Here is a 17,173-nt window from a genome sequence, read left to right as displayed (position 1 = left end):
TGTGCTGCTGCTGCTGCTGCTAAGTCACTTCAGTCGGGTCAGACTCTGTGTGACCCCATAGACAGCAGCCCATCAGGCTCCCCTGTCCCTGGGATTCTCCAGGTAAGAACACTGGAGTGGGTTGCCATTGCCTTCTCCAATGTATGAAAGGAAAAGTGAAAGTGAAGTCACACAGTCGTGTCTGACTCTGTGCGACCCCGTGGACTGCAGCCTACCAGGCTCCCCCGTCCGTGGAATTTTCCAGGCAAGAGTTCTGGAGTGGGGTGCCATTGCCTTAGCACCATGCAAAGTGTTCTGGTATGTGATGGGCAGATACCTCTGATAAACGGCTCATGCACTTGTTGCACTCAGGTTAAAGATGCCTTAAACAGCTTCTGTAAAAATTCCATTACCAGCAGTAGAGCTTCTCTGTTGCTGCTGCTGCTGCTGCTAAGTCTCTTCAGTCATGTCCAACTCTGCACGACCCCAGAGATGGCAGCCCGCCAGGCTCCCCCTGTCCCTGGGATTCTCCAGGCAAGAACACTGGAGTGGGTGGCCATTTCCCTCTCCAACGCATAAAAGTAAAAAGTGAAAGTGAAGTCGCTCAGTCATGTCTGACTCTTAGCAACCCCATGGATTGCAGCCTACCAGGCTCCTTCATCCATGGGATTTTCCAGGCAAGAGTACTGGAGTGGGATGCCATTGCCTTCTCCAAGAGCTTCTCTAGCTAATTTAAATTGTTTGGAGGAAATGTGTTCTGGATTTACCAACACTATGCCATTTAAGTGTTTTGTGCCAAGCTAAGTTTTTGCATCTGTCTTGTAACATCTTCACATGCATAGCTTTGTTGTGCTTTATCTCTTAATCTGGAAGCTGTGGGCCAAAACTTTAAAGCTTTTCACTTAATTTCTTGCTCGTAATTTTTACCTTTTATAGGAAAGTCCTTCAAATATCCAAAGAAAGTGCTTCCTTCAAATCAAACAACCTCTTCTCTTAATTGTTCTCTACTGATTGCCAATGTTTCCCCCAGAATATAGAGCATAGAATAGATGTGATTCTTTTGTATGATATTTTCATACAAATTCTTGTTAAGCCAGATCTATTGCCTACTGCTGCGTGGATTATTTTTTTCAACTGAAAGAAGATTTTACTAATACCTGAATCAGGATTTAAACTGAGACGCAAATGGTTTCAAAGGCATGCTTTTACTAGCACCATATTATTCTACTGTAACCTACATTCAAGGCACAGAAAACTGATTTCCTCCGAATACCCACATTCCTCCCATTACTGCAATTCTCCACCAACTGTCATTCCGCCTGTAATGGTTCTACTCATTTCAGTCCTTGTGAATTTTCACTCAGCTGTCCATAATTAGAACAACTCTATGTTATCCTCCTTAGGCTTGAACCTGCCACCCAAGACAGACGGTCTATGTTGAAAAGAAAATAGAGGCAAGGATCCAGGTTGCCTGGATCTTGAAATAAGCTTGATTTGAAAATTTTTTAATTGTTTTTAATTTTTATTGAAATATAGTTATTCATAATTTACAATGTTGTGTTAGTTTCAAGCGTACAGCAAAGTGATTCAGTTATTGTTTTTTTAGATTCTTTTCAATTATAGGTCATTACAAGATACTGAATATCATTCCCTGTGCTTTACAGTAGGTCTTTGTTGGTTACTATTTTATATACAGCTGTGTATATATTATATACTATTTTATATACAGCTGTGTTATTCCTAAACTCCTAATTTATCCCTTTTCCCCTTTCACCTTCAGTAGCTGTGAGTTTGTTTTCTATGTTTGTGGGTCCATTTCTGCTTTATAGATAAGTTCATTTATGTAATTTTTTAGATTATACATATTAGCAATATTATATGATACTTGTCTTTGTATGACTGACTTCACTCAATATGATAACCTCCAGGTCCACTCACATTGCTGCAGATGGCATTAGTTCATTCTTTTAAATGGCCGAGTAATATTCCACTGTGTATATAGACTATATTTTCTTTATCCATTCATCTATTAATGGACACTTAGATTCCATGTCTTGGCTACTCTGAATAGTATTGCTATGAAATTCAGAGTGTGTGTATCTTTTGGAATTACAGTTTTCTCTGACTGTATTCCCAGGAGTGGGATCTCTGGATCATATGGCTGTGTTGTCGTTATTTAGTCTCTAAGTCTTGTCTCTTATGCCACTCATGGACTGTAGCCCTCCGGGCTTCTCCATCCACAGGACTTACCAAGTGAGAACACTGGATTGGGTCACCATTTCCGTCAGGGGTCTTCCTGACCAAGGGATCGAACTCACATCTTCTGCACTGCAGTTGGATTCTTTATCACTGAGCCAACAGAAAAGCCCAGATTATTTGGTAAGGCTAGTTTTTTAAGGAACCTCTGTACTGTTCTCCATAGTGGCTGCACCAATTTACATTCCTACTAACAAACAGTGTAGGGGGATTCCTTTTTAGCCACACCCTTGTTGCAAACTTTTTAAGATGGCCATTCTGACTGAACTTGATTTTATTCAAAATAATATAAACTCATAGAGGATTAACCATGTCTACAATGTCTTTGAACTAAAAATTTGGATCAGATACTTTTTCAGAATTTGCTTTTTTAAAATGGAGCTAGAAAAATTTCAGGAACAAGTGTTTAGAGGTCTTCAATCAGAAAACCCCATAAATCTCTCAAAATATTTTAGTTTTCTAAAAGTTTTCAGTAGAAATCGGATATATTATTTATTTTTTTTTAAGATTCAGCTGATGAAAAAAATTTTATTTTTTATTTTTAATAAAAATTTATTTATTTTAATTGGAGGCTAATTACTTTACAATATTGTATTGGTTTTGCCATACTTCAACATGAATCCGCCACAGGTATACATGAGTTCCCCATCCTGAACCTCCCTCCCTCCTCCCTCCCCGTACCACCTCTCTGGGTAGTCCCAGTACACCAACTCCAAGCATCCAGTATCATGCATCAAACCTGGACTGGTGATTTGTTTCATATATGATATTATACAGAAACAAATAAAATAGGTTGCTTTCAGTGTTAAATGCTTCTGAACATTTTTAAGCAACAGAATATTTTAGCAGTGGATTTTTCACTTTTTAAAAAGCAAGGTAGCTTGCTTTCCATCAAGTAATATTTTATTTTATATTTTCTTATTGTATATTAATCACAGAAATGGGTATTTTACTTGCTAATGTTTAGCAGACACATTTGTAAAAGCTAAGTAATATCTTCTTTCTTCTGAGAATTTCCCTGAGGATTTTCCTGTTTCTGAGTTTTAAGGACAGTAAGACTGCTTGATACCTAGTAACCAAGAGGATCAATTTACATTATATTTAGAACTAACCTCCCACATGTTACTACATCTAACTGCTAGTCAACAGTTTTAGCTTTTGCTAAAACAGCTTTATTGTCTTTACCTAATACCCACAGACCCTGCCTAGGTTTTGTATTTTTGTTTTTAATCACCATTTTATTTTGAACTACGCTACTGTGAATCTATTGTTTTCTCATTTATGAAAACTGCGTATCTGCATTAACACTTTAATTATATTCCATTCCTTTTGTGATTTTTTTTTCTTTCTGAAGAGTATAAATCAACCAAGTCTGCAGAGTTCTAGGAGGAGGTCTTGATGTAGCAGAATATTAAGAAATTCAATACATTTAATCACAGCATGTATTGAAGTCATGGGACAGAAGTCATTTAAAAATAGATAGCTGTTATGGTAATTGACTCTTCAGCATGCATTTATTGGTTGCAGGAAAGAATGAAAGAGTTCTTTTGAAGCACTTAAATTTCCAGTCCTTATTCTTAAAGTTGCTTTGAAATTTGAGAGACAGAAGCATTGCAGCTGCTGGTCAAAGAGCTACCAAATAGGACTTATGTTTAAAGCAGAGTGGCGCTAGATTCTAATTGAAAAGGACACACAGGGCCTGATAGTGTTATAACTAACTGATTAGCAACAACACATGGAGATTGTTGAGTGCCTTTTAGACTCAGAAAGTTAGAGAATCAGAGAATCTTATCAACGAGGGGAATCTTATCAATGACGAAGAGGAACTTTCTTCGCCTTTATTAAGAAGATTATCTGAGATCTTAAATGCTTTTCAGACAGGTGGTATAAAGTAGTGTCTGAGTCAGGTGGGGACAGTGGCCTCCTGGAATGCAGACCCCTAGCCACAGAAGAGACTTCTACTTGGTGCTGGTTTCTTGTTACGCTGCAGGAATGCAGGTCTTACACACGTCGTGGGATTTCTTTAGAGAAGACAGAAATCTGGATGCTAATGTGAAAGTTTCTGGGCCACTTTGCACAACTGCACAAATTGTGAATGTTCAGCATACGCAGTGTATGTAGTATGTCTATTTGTGAACAAAACAGAAGACTGCACACAGATAAATTGGTAGGCAGTTTGCAGCCTCTTGTTCAGACTGATAGAAAAGTCTTTTTTATGAACTGAGATCTATTTTTCAGTAGCTTTGATTCCTTGGCTCTTAGGGTCCTATGAACAAATGTAATCTTTACACACGCACACAACGGTATTTCAAATATTTGAAGCAAATACATAAATTTAGGGGCTGGTAAGCCAAAGAAATAAATTCTTAGTCTGTTATGAATGTATGATGGTGAGTGTAGGCTGGTCTCTTTCCTCTTCTCCCTCTTCTGAATGATAACAACCACACGAATAACATGCCTGGAATCTTGCCTTAAACCAATCCGCGTGACTCAGTTGTTTGGAGGCTGTCCATCTCTGGTCTGCCCAGTGAAGATCCTAAGGTTTGCCACCTGTGGGGCCCTTTCTGCCAAGTCCCTGAGCCCATGAGAGCATGGCTGGCAGGGGATTTGGTGAGTGAGATCCCAACATAGTTTGTTGTGTCCACACCTGGTGTTGAGGGAATTTGGCCCCTTGGTGACTTTTTGAGCTTTATAGACAATTTCCTCTCTCCCTAACTCCCTCTGTGTGTGTGGCTGGTCTCTTTTAGACTATAAAGGTCATGCCTAAAATCCAGTGGTACAGACTACATACTGAGTTCGCACCGTGCAGAGTTCCAAGCACTGCTTTAGGTGTATTGTCATTAAATACTCTCAATAACTCTGTAAAGTACTAGCCTTCTTTATTAGAGACAAAGAAACTGAACACAAGAAACCCAACCATGAACACACATTTAACTGGTAATAAAATAGAGATTCAGACCTAGGGGGTTAGCTTCAGGATATGTACATCTTCCTTCCTATGGCTCAGCCTACGTCCCTGGGGTCTTCACAACCAATTAATATTCCTTCACAGACTGGAACTGGACTGTGAAAAATGCCCATTTTAGTAGAGACCGTGATCTACTCTCTGCCCCTGTCTGGCCTGCAGCCAGCCTTCTCTCCGTCTCTTTATCAGCTCACAAAGACAGCGGCCAGTTCTCCTGAGTGTCCATGCAGTGGCCAAGGAATTCTTACTGCTCGTTTCTGACCTGCCTTGCTCTCCTCCTCTTTTCATCCCATGTTACTTCTAGGCTCTGAAATCACCATCTATTCTGATTGTACAATTTGGTGTTTGTACTTGGTCCCCTCTACATTTGAACCTTGACCTGATTTGACTTGACTTTCCAGCATTTAATGCCTCATGTCGGCCTGGCCCTGCTAAACTTCAAACTCACATGGTTTGCATTTGGATTCTACAATTTTATGGTTGTGAGACTTTGAACAAATTATTTACCTATTTGAGGTTTATTGGAGAAGGAAATGGCAACCCACTCCAGTATTCTTGCCTGGAAAATCCCATGGACAGAGGACATAGGCTATAGTCCATGGGGGTCACAAAGAGTCGGACATGACTGAGTGACTTCACTTTGAAGTTTATGCTTAGCAAAATGGAGAAATTGTTCCTTGCTTATTGAATTGTGAGGATTAACAAACAACATATATAAAGTATCTAGTGCAGTAGATCACACAAAAGAAGTGTTCAAATGACACTTCTTATCATGACAGTCATCGTTGGGAAGTAGGAACTGAGTAATTCCCAGCCAGGCCTTAAAAATCTCAGCTAAGCCTTTACACTAAGCCTCAGATGGCTGTGCAGGATAAGATGAAAGTACTTGTTGCGATCTTTAAATAGTTGGCAACTCTAAGTTTAAAAAATCAGGCCCTAAGTTGTCCTTATCTTTGAGAGCAATTGATAAGAGGTGAATTTATCAAGAATGATCAATGGCAATGATCATTTACAGTATATGCAATGAAAGAAATATGTAATAATTTAATTATGCATGTATTTGTTACTATTTTATTAAAAAATACTGACAAGATTATGTTTATGATTATTTTATTCTTTTTTTTAAGCTTTGTTTTACAACCTAGCCTCTGTTAGATATTGTTTGTTGGAGGTTCAGACAAATTCCACTTAAAAAATGCGTTTATTGATTTTCAATCATTAAGAATTATTTGGAAAATAAAAATTACCTATAATTTCATAAGCTAGAGAGTAAATACAGATAACGCAATTTACTGTGTATCCTTCTAGTCTTTTTTATTTGTAAATATGTGCATGCTCAGTTGCTCAGTCATGTCCAACTCTTTGCGACCCCATGGACTGTAGGCCCCTAGGCTCCTCTCTCCATGAAATTTTCCAGGCAAGAATATCGGAGTGGGTTGCCATTTCCTTCTCTAGGGGATCTTCCTGACCCAGGGAGTGAACCTGTATCTCCTGTATTGGCAGACAGATTCTTTACTACTTGAGCCATCTGGGAAACTGTTTGTAAATATACAGTAAATAGAGATATAATAACAGGAAATAGAAATAAGAATTTCCCAAGTCACTAAATCATCCTTTCAAAACCGTGCTGGTATATAAATCCTTTGAGTATTTAGCTGTATGATAACTTAATTGCCAAGTTATCTGATAAAATTGCAATTTTTACTGCTATAAAATTAATATCTTTAAAGGATATGGCTTTATAGTTTTCCTTTCAGCATCTGAATCCTCCTTCTATCCTCTCCACCCTCAACTATAGAAGCTGAAAGAGATGCCAGATGTTAGATTTCCCAGCCTCCCTTGCAGATAGTGTGTGGGCTTTCTCAGACCTTGAATAGAAGCGTAGAGGGTTGAAGACGGTATTGTTAAATATGAGCTTCCCAGGTGGCCCTAGTGGTAAAGAATGCACAGGTAATGCCGGAGACTCAAGAGATGATGCAGGTTATTCTAACACACGGAGAGGCAGCGAGCAACAGAAGAGTGTAATGCTGTGTGTTGGACCCCTTTCCCTCTTGGGCTTCCTCTAGAATTTATTTCACCACATGCTCTTTCTTCAAAGTACAAGTTGCTTGGTCCTCTGAAATTGTGTTCTAGTTTTCATCCTCATGGCCATGATTTGACAGTCTAATCCTTCTTTCCATACTTTTCATTAAGCTAGCTCTTGCATTTTTAAAATGAGAGAATCTTGTATTTACTGTAGTTTTTCTTTAGTGTTGTAGTTTTTTCTTTGTTTAATTAGGATTGTTACTTTTTTTGTTAGTGCCCTGGATACAACATCACACAGGTTTTGCATGGCCTTCCTTAAGTCTTATTTTTCTGTAAACTGTTATTTTTAGAGTGCTGTCTAGCAAAAAAGGAAGTTTCTCAGGAATACTATGTTGGGCTAGAGAAGAAGCAAGGGTAATTCCTTCTCTTGCTCAGTCATATCAAATCCCAGAGAGTCTTGTTAAATATGCAGTTTTCAGAATCCACCTCAGATCTGATTCAGAATCTCCAGCGGGGGATGGTTCTGGCAATCTGTTAACATGTGAGTCAGGTAGTTCTTATGTTATACAAGTTAAGGAAGCTTTGTGCCCTAAGGGGGCACAGAGTAGTCATGCTTTCTCCTCCCCCCAACATTAACACAGCATTGCCTTCAGTTAAAGACCCCTTTAAAAATAACTAATTGCAACTATATCACCTTCATGATTTAAATTGTCCTGGTCCATGGGATCCTTCACTGTGTCTGGTTTTATTTGCCGTGTTCCTTTAAAGGCAAGTCTTCTCAAACTTCATTTTAGCCACTCGCACCGATCATGAACCCAAGCAGCCTGCCCAAAGGACTTGCTCTATTTCTAATACATGAATTATCAAATATGAGATAATAACAAAAGCTTTCTCTTTAAATGATGCAGGCAGGCTAAACGTGAAGTTGCTCAGTCGTGTCCGACTCTTTGCGACCTGTGGACTATAGCCCACCAGGCTCCTCTGTCCATGGGATTCTCCAGGCAAGAATAGTGGAGTCGGTTGCCATTTCCTTCTCCAGGGGAATCTTCCCAACCCAGGGATCGAACCTGGGTCTCCCGCATTGCAGGCAGACGCTTTAACCTCTGAGCTACCAGGGAAGCAGGCTAAGTGAATTTTTATACTGCTTTACAAATGCTTTGTGCAAATCTTGTGAAGATGGAGGCTCAGATGAAGGATGGGATATAGATGGTGGGGAAAAGGATACTTGTCAATAGAAGCTTTATATGCTTTTAAGCAGAAAAGTACCTTACATTTAGAGGCTGTTGTTGTTTATTTGTTTGTGCTAGTTTTGGCTTGCTTTCCTGGTCTAATCCTGAATATTTTAAAGTGGGAATTTTATTTTGTTTACTTTTCCTGCTTGAGCTAAAGTACAGAAAAGACACATTATAAGACTGTCAGAAGAGATTTGTTGTAAACTGTGTAATTTGTGTAATATTCTGTAAACTCAGAGTAATAAAGATAAACCAACCCATAATGGCAATGCTTAACGTCCAGCAATTTTCCTCCATAAAAGCCTTGTTCATTATTCTTCTAGTTACACCTCTGAAACCAGAAACCCTATAGTTTATATTAACATTCAGCTGGACTCATTGTTAGTTTCTCTGCTTATTAAAGAGAAACCCAATATATACCAGTCAATCAGGAATAAGAAATAGTGGTTCTATATTAATAACACTCTACTCCTTCCAATTATTTACATGTGGATCGATGGGAGGATTTGAATGCACGGCAGTCAGTTTGGGTTAATTATCATGAAGAACTGAAGCAATACTTTGCAGGGCTTTGCATCAAGAGCAGCCTTGAATTTGGGCTCCTGCGCTTAGTCACTCAGTCATGTCTGACTCTTTGTGACCCCATGGACTATAGCTTGCCAGGCTCTTCTGTCCCTGAAATTCTCTAGGCAAGAATAATGGAGTGGGTAGCCATTCCTTTCTCCAGGGGATCTTCCCGACCCAGGGATCGAATCCAGGTCTCCCACATTACAGGTGGATTCTTTACCATTTGAACCACCAGGGAAGCCCAGGTCTCTTGTAGTGCACACCAACATGTTGGTAACTCCAGCAATAAAGTGCTTATTGTTCCCACATAAACTGGAAGAGGCCATCTGGGATGGCTGTATACAATACTATTCAGGGCCTCTACTTCACACTGGAGAATTTCTTATAGTTCGGTTGTTTTTCAGCATATCTAAGATCCCAAGTGCAGAAGCTTGGGGCATTCAAAAGTTCTGAGAGCTAACACTGCCATTTAGGGAATTTTTCTTCTGCCATTTTCAGTGAGTCAGGTCAGAACTTTGCAGCTGTTCTGTCCACCTACTACAGATACACAAGACTCCAGCAAAGACTTTTTCACTGGTAAACACTTCCTTAGTTTAATTATAGATGCATAATGTTATAGCTCCACTTGTGTTTGGTATATCAGAATTATTCGACCTGAGTGTGATAACAGTATATGTGAGTAACTCTCAGAGACTGACACAGAATTAAGTTCAACAGGAAGTTTGATAATTTAGAGTTTAAAAAAGTTTTACATTTCTCTTTTTTCCATCATTTCAACTGAAATTTTATTTCTTAATTCCTCCTTTCAACATACACTCTAAAAGAACTGGTTGTTGTAGTGGATTCCATACACTATTGCAGCATCCAGGTTTGGGATGCTCACTCCACTGGCTGCTCAGAGTGTTAGTGGCTGACAACTTTCAGCCAGCCCCTCTCCTTACATTGCCCTCACCCAAAGCCATTCTTGGAGGCAGCCATTCCAATAAAAAGTCATGGTCCTCCATTCAGTTTTCAAAACTAAGCCAGTTTCTAATCTAGAAGCCATTTACTGAAGGAGAGTTCAAAATTCCTGGAGAAAAGTTGCTGGTAAGCCCATGCCAAGTGTATACACAATTGGTGATCTCCCTGCACCCTTAGTCTTTCCCCAAAGTGACCTATAGCCATTTATTTGGGTATTTTTACAACGGAAAAGTACTTTGGCCACCTCCTGCGAAGGGTTGACTCATTGGAAAAGACTCTGATGCTGGGAGGGATTGGGGGCAGGAGGAGAAGGGGACGACAGAGGATGAGATGGCTGGATGGCATCATGGACTCAATAGACGTGAGTCTGAGTGAACTCCAGGGTTGGTGATGGACAAGGAGGCCTGGCGTGCTGCGATTCATGGGGTCGTAAAGAGTCAGACATGACTGAGCGACTGAACTGAACTGAACAACAGAAAATGGAGAATACATCATTTCAAGGTGTGTCAAACATGAGGTCTGAGTTGACATTGATGACCTGGAATTCAAGCATCATCATAACCTCCAAGTAATAAATTGAGTCCTGGTCCAGCTCCAGCTCACTGTGTGTCCGCTGGACTCATGGGTATAACCTTTGGTCATTTCCTTGGTCCCCACATGTGTAATTCCAGTGGACACATTTGGTAGTTGGCAGAGTATATTGGCAATTTGATATATAGAGTGAAAACCACTCTCTCAACCATGGGGGTCTGAGTCACTCCTTTAGCAAGTCAGCTGACCCGCAGAGGTGATGAAGAGGAAGTGGAGAGTCTAGAATGGTGGCAGACAAGGGAATGATGCTCCACTGTGGCTTTGAGAGCCTGGTGGGCTGAAGTCCATGGGGTCGCGAAGAGTCAGACGCGACTGAGTGACTTCACTTTCACTTTTCACTTTCATGCATTGGAGAAGGCAATGGCAACCCACTCCAGTGTTCTTGCCTGGAGAATCCCAGGGACGGGGGAGCCTGGTGGGCTGCCATCTATGGGGTCGCACAGAGTCGGACATGACTGAAGCAGCTTAGCAGCAGCAGCAGCAGCAGCAGCAGTGGCAGCGCTGTTGTTTATCCCACCCACCTTTGTCAGTTTCCATAGGAAAAGAGGCCAAATGGAATCATGTGAGAGCTGGACGCAGAATTTATTATATTCACACAAATGAATCTGAGTGGCATGAGTGATAGACTGGGGTAGATGCTGCAGCGTGACCCCAGATATCCTCTTAACATCTGAGGCCAGCATCTCCCCAACTGTTGGGAATGTCAAACTTCAGGAATTGCCTCAACTGATGAGCGCTGCCTGGCCCAGAATCACACGTACACCTGTCCTCGGCAGCTTGTTCCTAAAGCCTGGTCAGTGAGGGTGAGGATAAAGGCAGACCCTGATTCCCCAGGGGAAATAACTCGGAAGGGCATCTAACTCTGGGAGATCAGGGGAGGCCTTTTTGTGAAACCGTGTTAACGGTTCAAGTATCTCCTTTGCTCAGTCAGTTTTGCTTCCTTCTCTCCGCTAGGTTGTTGATCACAGGGCATAAGCCTTCTGCTTGCGAATCTCCATCTCAGAGTCTATTCTGGGGAACTCCACCTAAAGTAGTTATTAAAGCAGAAATGATGCCAGATGTGTGGTCAGGTGTGTGGTCATCTTATCTCATGGAAGCTGCTGTAAGTTTCCTCATAACTATCTGGATGAACTTCTGCATTAAACAAGCAGCGTACAATCCAGAATATTGGAAGTTTACCAATGCCCTCCTTTTTCTCTTCCTTATCGTTGTCATTCAGTCACTCAGTTGTATTTGACTCCTTGCGACCCCACAGACTGCAAAATGCCAGGCTTTCTTGTCCTTCACTATCTCCTGGAGTTTGCTCAAACTCATGTTCATTATTGAGTCAATGATGCCAACCAGCCGTCTCATCCTCTATCATCCCCTTCTCTTCATGCCTTCAATCTTTCCTAGCATCAGAATCTTTTCCAATGAGTTGGCTGTTTGCATCAGGTGGCCAAATTATTGGAACTTCAGCTTTAGCATCAGTCCTTCCAATGAATATTCAGGGCTGATTTCCTTTGGGATTGACTAGCTTGATCTCCTTGCTATCCAAGGGACTCTCAAGAGTCTTCTCCAGCACCACAGTTCTTTTCCTTATACACAGCCACCAAAACCCGATCACTTCTCTTTGCAATGACTCTTGAGCTAATTACCATCACTGTTATTATTACATTTAATATACATCAGTTGTTTCTTGTCTAGTTTAGACTCTTCTTGCCTCCCACCTTGGCTATTTCAGTTCTTCACTGATCTCCTGCCTCCTGCCTCTTTATGACTCCTAAACTCTTTATTATATGCAATGTTTTCTGATTGATTTCCCCCAAGTCCTACATTATAATAGTACCTCACTGCTTATAAACATGAAATAGCTCAACTGTGTAGAAACTGCCTTTCTTAGTGTGACATCCGAAAGGCCTCTGCATTCTGGGCCATATATTTTTTTCTAATTCATTCTAATCTAATTTATAATCTATTTTATAAATATTTATAAAACTATTTTATAAATAGTTAATCTATAAAATAGTTTTTATAAATAGTTACTAATCTATTTTATAAGTAGTTATTGAATATGCAAGTCTGCCTTAAAGCTGCTCAGAATGATTCAAAATTCCTGTTGCTGCTTCATTCTTTCTATGTGCAATGCTCTCCCTTGAATAAATTCTCTTACAAATATTGATCCTTTTAAGAATACATAAAGTATTAAAGCACAATGAAAAATATAGAGAATTATAAAAAAAAACCTGTGTATTAGGTTTTAGCAGCTTTCAAACCTATTTATTTATCTTTAGGTTTTTGATCAATAATTCATTTGAAATGCTCCTGTATAAATTTCTCATTTCCAAAAACATTTTTCATTTTGTTCTTTTCTTATATAAATATTTAAGGCTATGCATTTCTTTTTATGTCTATACATTTCTATGTCTTAACTGCATCCTAGGTGTTTTGCTATGTAACAACTTCATTATCATTAAATTCTAAGTTTATAAAATTATCTTGACCTAAGTGTTTGTATTTGTATTTAAATTTCCAAATGTATGGAAGTGTTATGGTTGTTTTCATGCTTTTATTATTTATTTTACACAATAGTCTTTGTTAATTTAATGTTTGCTAGTGTGGTAAATTTGAGGATATATTTCCTGTAATCTGTACTTATAAGTTGAGGATTTATAGTTCTATGCATGGTTACTAAATATAGTATGTATGATGTCATTCCATCTTTCCCTTCTTTAATTCTCTTTGGGACTGATCTCAATTGTTGTATGTGTATATGTGTGTGTGTGTTAGTTGCTTAGTTGTGTCCGACTCTTTGCAACCCCACGGACTGCAGCCCACCAGGACCCTCCATCCACGGGATTCTCCAGGCAAGAACACTGGAGTGGGTTGCCATTTCCTTCTCCAAAAAGAACTATAGAAAGAAAGAAAGTGATGTCGTTCAGTCGTGTCCAACTCTTTGCGACCCCATGGATGGTAGCCTACCAGGCTCCTCCATCCATGGAATCTTCCAGGCAAGAGTACTGGAGTGAGTTGCCATTTCCTTCTTCACTCAGTTGTTAACAGAAGTATATTAACATTATTCACTATACTTATAAGTTCCTCAACTTTCTAATTTTATGAATTTGTACTTCTTATGTTATCGGGTACATATGTTATAATCAGGGAAGAAAAGTCATTTGTTTATTGTGCTGGACTTTTCTTCTTCTTTTTAAGATGGTGTTTTCAGGGATTTTAAATTATTTTTATTTATTTACTTTTGGCTGCCCTGGGTCTTTGTTGCTGCCCTCTCTGGTTGCGGGTGTGCAGGCTTCTCACTGTGGTGGCTTCTTACTGTGACTCGCAGTCAGTAGCTGTGGTACACAGGCTTTAGGTGGAATCTTACTGGACTAGGGGTCGAATTCATATCTCCTTCATTGGCAGGTAGATTCTTATCCACTGGACAACCAGGGAAGTCCCGTTGTGCTTGATTTTTAGCAACAAATGGCAAGTATTAACACAAGCTGTTGGGAGACAATTCTCTGTGGGTTGTTTATGTCTCTTCATCTCTTATAAGTGAGGTAGTGATTGCCCTCTGGTTGCCTTGAAACTATATTTTCAAGGATGTTTGTATAGTGATCAACAGTGGGAAATAGGTAGTATATTCTTCTGGAGCAAAGGGCAGGCCTATCCATTATAAAAGATTTGGGTTCCCTAAGCTCAGGATTCCACTCCTGTAACACCATGAATAGGCATCCTTTGGTTTCAGCACCATTGATACTGTGGGCCTTGGCAGGGATGAGAGGACTGATGCAAATATGCTGATTCTCATGCTGCATGAGGAGTCCTTTTCCCTGAAGTCTTGTACAAGCAACCATGAAATTGTCACAGGCTACATTCTGAAGGAGATCAGCCCTGGGATTTCTTTGGAAGGAATGATGCTAAAGCTGAAACTCCAATACTTTGTCCACCTCATGCAAAGAGTTGACTCGTTGGAAAAGACTCTGATGCTGGGAGGGATTGGGGGCAGGAGGAGAAGGGGATGACCGAGGATGAGATGGCTGGGTGGCATTACTGACTCGATGGATGTGAGTCTGAGTGAACTCCAGGAGTTGGTGATGGACAGGGAGGCCTGGCGTGCTGCGATTCATGGGGTCACAAAGAGTCGGACACAACTTAGTGACTGAACTGAACTGAGCTGAGTACGACAAAATCCTTTGTCTCTATCCCGGGAGTCTTGTGTCTTCTACAAGTGGCCATGAAACTATGGCAGGCGAATACGTTACCTCTAAAGTAGGGTTCTTCTTAGGCCCTTTAGAGCTCTTCCAATACAACTGGTCTGCATTGCTGCTGCTACTACCTCTTCCATACTCCACAGTGCCTATTATAGCAAGTTCTGTTTGATTTATGTGGTAGTTAGCTAGAGAATTCTCTGAAACACAGTAAGAGTTGACCGATTATCTTTATTCTATTGCTGACAGAACATTGCAAAGTTGTGTTTTATACACCCTCCAAGTGGTTTTAGTCTGAATTTTAGCCTTGAAACAAGTTTATAAAATGTCTCTCATTTTTTTCCCAGCAAAGTCAAATGAGCTATAATATGGTTTTTGATTTGAGATTTGATCTGTCTGCCTTTCCATTTTCTTTAGCGTTTTTTGAATGGATTTATTAAGTTTAAAAAAATATATATTTGAAAATCATTAACTAATATTATTATGTAGATAACTTGACCTAAATATCAGTTCTAGAAATAAGGTCAGAATTTAGTTGTCTAGATGGTCAAGTTCCTCAGCAGCCTCTTCCAAATAGTCTGCATTCTTCAGCATGCTCCATCATATTTTTTCACATATTGTGTGTTCAGGCAATAAACATCATTTTATATTATTCTCTGCAAAAGTAAATGTATCACAAGACTAATAATATGTAATCCATAGTCAAATAGTAATGACTTTTGCATTTTATACTGTTTTCATCATTTATTTCATGGTTGCCCCCTATGGAGAGAATAATTGAATGCTGCCTATAATAATTGTTGCAGTTTGCTCAAAGTATTTATACTAGGAAAAATTAGTGGTCCAAATAAATTCTCAGATTTTCATATCTCTTAGAGCTGGTTCCGTGAAAGTATACTTGTTGGAAGTATGGAAAATTCTAAAATAGATATATAGTTTGAATTTTGCTTAAATTTTAAATTGCCCATAGCCTTTTAAAATTTTTAAAAGTTTTATTTATTATTAAGTACAGAAAGAGATGTATAAAGTACATATAAAGCATAAAGAGTCAGGATTCAACTATATATACATGCCTAAGATGTTTAGAGATACCGATATATGTGGTTTACCTATTTAAGAAACCCAGGGATTCATGAGCACAAATTTCAGGAGAGTGGATATATCTGGAGTGACAAGAAAGTAAATGGAAATAATGAGGAGCTCACAGAAAAAATTAAAGGTGATGGTAGAGATCTTTCTATAAAAGTTGGAGGTAGGCATGCATTTATTGTGAATCCTGACTCCTTATGCTTTATATATATTTTATATAACTTTTGTACTATCTCTACTAGCACTGTTGATGTTTTCTGTGAGCCCCTCATTATTTCCACTTACAGCATTATTCCTTCAGATAAATCTACTCTCCTGAAATTTATGCTTATGAAACCCTGGGTTTTTAAAATAGATGATCCACACGTATTGGAAAACTAAACATTTTAGTTTTCTGTTTTTACATCATTAAGTAAGCAAAAATAGCCTATTTATTCTTTTCTGATTTCTTATTGCATCCGGTATTATATCCTAAAGATTCATCCAGATCCTTTATAATTTCAATTCCATTCGTTTTCACTATTATAGCTTGCAGTTTATGAGTACAGCACAATTCATGTATCCATTCTATAACTGATGGATGTTTGTGTTGTTTCCACATTATTCTTCTAAACAGTGTGATGATAAACTGCCAGTCTCTTGGCGCATGGGTGAGACAGTTGAAAGCGGTAGTCTTACAACTGGGAAATGAGTACAGGGATAAATAAAACACTTTCCCTGAGGTGTGTGAAACACAGTTTTAGGGTGACCAATTTCCAAAGCCTTTGCTTCTATGTACGCACCTTCCTAAAATTAATCTCCCTGATAACTTGCCTGAAATGCAGGTCTGACTTGCTCACTTCCCCTGTAACAGGCCTCTTACCTTGCTTCACAAAAGACATGCTGCTCACTATTGGCCCATCTTATTGTAATGCTTTATTCAGGGGTATAATAACCTCTAGGGTACCAAACCGGAGAAGGCACTGGCACCCCACTCCAGTACTCCTGCCTGGAAAATCCCATGGACGGAGGAGCCTGGTGGGTGAAACCATTGCTCTAGGACAGTACTGAGAAAGCTAATTATTTGAATGTCTGTATAATGAGTGAATTTGTGTACCCGCCAAATCCATAGGTTGCCGTCCTAATGCCTTGTACATTAGTACTGCAACTATATTTGGAGACAGAGTTTACAAAGAGATAATCAAGTTAAAACAAGGTCTTTAAGGTGAGTCCTAATCCAATATGACGGTTGTCCTTATGAGAAGAGGAGATTACACAAACAGTACAGAGGGAAATATGTGAAGCAAAACAGAGAACGCTGCCATCCATAAGCCAAGGAGAGA

This window comes from Ovis aries, chromosome 6, assembly GCF_016772045.2.
Source record: "Ovis aries strain OAR_USU_Benz2616 breed Rambouillet chromosome 6, ARS-UI_Ramb_v3.0, whole genome shotgun sequence".
Classification (NCBI taxonomy): Eukaryota; Metazoa; Chordata; class Mammalia; order Artiodactyla; family Bovidae; genus Ovis; species Ovis aries.
This window is presented reverse-complemented; position numbering follows the sequence as displayed.